This window comes from Elephantulus edwardii, unplaced genomic scaffold, assembly GCF_000299155.1.
Source record: "Elephantulus edwardii isolate Elephantulus edwardi_28Jun2011 unplaced genomic scaffold, EleEdw1.0 scaffold00042, whole genome shotgun sequence".
NCBI lineage: Eukaryota > Metazoa > Chordata > Mammalia > Macroscelidea > Macroscelididae > Elephantulus > Elephantulus edwardii.
Window position 1 is genome coordinate 14,731,210 of NW_006399792.1, and position 2,484 is coordinate 14,733,693.

General features: G+C 36.8%; 1 pseudogene; it reads right to left on the reverse strand.

Moving 5' to 3' along the window:
- Positions 1-1,399: 1,399 nt before the first annotated feature.
- Positions 1,400-2,484, reverse strand: LOC102850821 (annotated as a pseudogene).

The window sequence follows — 2,484 nt, forward strand, 5'->3', positions numbered from 1 at the left end:
ATTTTCCTCAGCTTTAGCATCCATGTAGGCGCTAAATATTTGGTGTGCGTGGTAATGGAGAGAATAGTCTTCATTCTTTAATATGTAAATGCCTGAAAATCAGCTATGCCAACAACTACTGTTGATCCACTGAAGTATCAAACCAGCAGTCTCGTGCTCATAGCCCTACTAAAAGGACTCGTACAGCTTCAGGAGTCTTTTTGGGAGACAGATGACAGTAAAACAATGAGCTTAAGCACTTCTTTCTCACATATAGTATCCATAAAACTATAAGGAATTTAAAAGACACCTTAAACTGGAGCTAAAAAAATAAGTCTTCTAGTTCTAGACTGAAAAAGAAAAAAAAAGCTAGAAGAGTAACTTTCTACAGTGTAATCTATAAAAATTGCTGTGTTTTGTTAACACACACACACACACACACACACACACAAAAAAGATACCATGGAAGTAAGAACAAGCAGCTAAGTCCAAGTCACTTGAGTGTGTTTCAACAAAGTTTATGCTAAAATCTGTAACCCATAGAAATGCAAAACAAAAAATTAATGCATATCAACATTAAAAGTTCCTGCAACAATAGCCAAAAGTATCAAATACAGATGAACAAGGCCATGCATGCATCACACTAGCTATAAAGTAGTACTTACTACAGATTTGAGTAAATTACATACACAAGAGATCTGTTGCTACAGTAATTCTTTTTTTAAAAAGAAAAGGTTTTATAAAAAGGTCTATTACTCTTTTTACCTGAAAAAAAAGATTACGTGAAATCACATTACAGATATTTAGATGTATTAAATATTAACTGTATGATTTCATCTAGAAAAGTATTCATTGCATTTATTGAACACTACTTATTTGAGCAGTTGATAGTGTTTCTTCCAAGAAACTGTATTTTTTTAAATTTCCTTTGAGCCTCAAACATGTGCGTGTAAAACAATGAATTATACTTTTTTTTAAAGTTGGCAGGACAATGAAATAAGTAAAAGTACAGAATCTGGAGAATAAAGGGTAGGAAAGAAGACCACGGTATATCTTTTTATACACTATTATCATTTTTCTTCACATGATATAGTTGTTTAAAAATTTTTTTAACAAATAAAAAAAAGATGATAGGACAATGGGCAAAAAAAAAAAGTATATTCCAGTTTAAGGTTAATCCCAAACTCCTGAACTGGGGTATAATACTAACCGCATCTTTCACAACACTTTTAAAATTAATCAAATGAATATGAATACAAATAAATGTAGATTAATCACAAAATACAAATGCATTGGTCACAATTATGTAGGAAAAAAATACACTGTAATTACCCGTTTTCCATGTAAGCTCACAGTATCTGTACTGAAAGTTTTTCTAAAATTAAACAACTCCACTGATAATACAATGAATATTTCTGCACTATGAAACAGAAGATATAGGGTTAAGAGGGGAGCCCATCTGAGTGAGCACTTTATCCAGTCATTGAAGAGGACCATGAAGATGAATCTCAATCCAACATGGGGTGCTGGTAACATCCTGTCGGTGATATTCTGCTCCCCAGCCCTTGACAAAACTCATTCGAATGGTGCACATTTTGGTGAGCTCATACACTGCCTCAAACCCATGGTTGACAGACTGAGCCAGAAGCTGTGCAAATTCCTGATTGTTGAAAATTTTGAGGCTACAGCTGCTGGGAATCTTACAGATGGTAGCAGGATGAAAGCCATGGTGAAAGTTGCAGTTCCTACTCTGTACAAATATGCTGCTGTCACTGAGGCACTCCACATATACCTCCCCACCAACATAGTACAGATGAACACCTTTTCCAATGTGTCTTCTAGTGTTTTCAATCGTTGAATTACGGTTAACATTTGACAACAACGCCAAGCAAAATCGACTTTTGTTATTTGAAGGATCTGTGAATCCATCTACTAATACACTGGTAGAAGATGCATGAAAAGCTTCCCCAACATGATTGTTCAGCTCATAGTCGACAATTGAACACCAGTGTTTGGGCTCTTCATAGGCAACAGGCTGAACATCTCTGCTAGATATACTGGGCATAGTCTGAGGAATCATATTGCTTGTATCCATAGGCTGGGAATTATCCTGACCCAACTGATCATCGGGTGGCATACAAGCAGGAGGAGGAGTATCAGCTGGGAGCTGAAATGGACTTCCTGGACCAGAACTTGCGGGGGAGTTGGGATATGTGCTGCTTGCAGGGGAAGGGGGATATGGGCTGTTTGATGACCAAGGAAAAGGAGTGTTGTTGGGCTGGTCGAAAGAATCTGGAAATGTAGCATTTTGTGGCATATGTGGCTCACTGTGGTTTAGATTCCTAAACTGAAGCAGAAGGCTATTTGTGGATTGAATTCATTGTGACGAGGCACTAATACTGGAGGTAAGACTGGACTCTCCACTCTCTTATAGTGGTATGGGTTGAGACAAACTTCTTTTTGCTTAGATCCAAAAGGAAATTCACATATATCCAATGGTTTTAG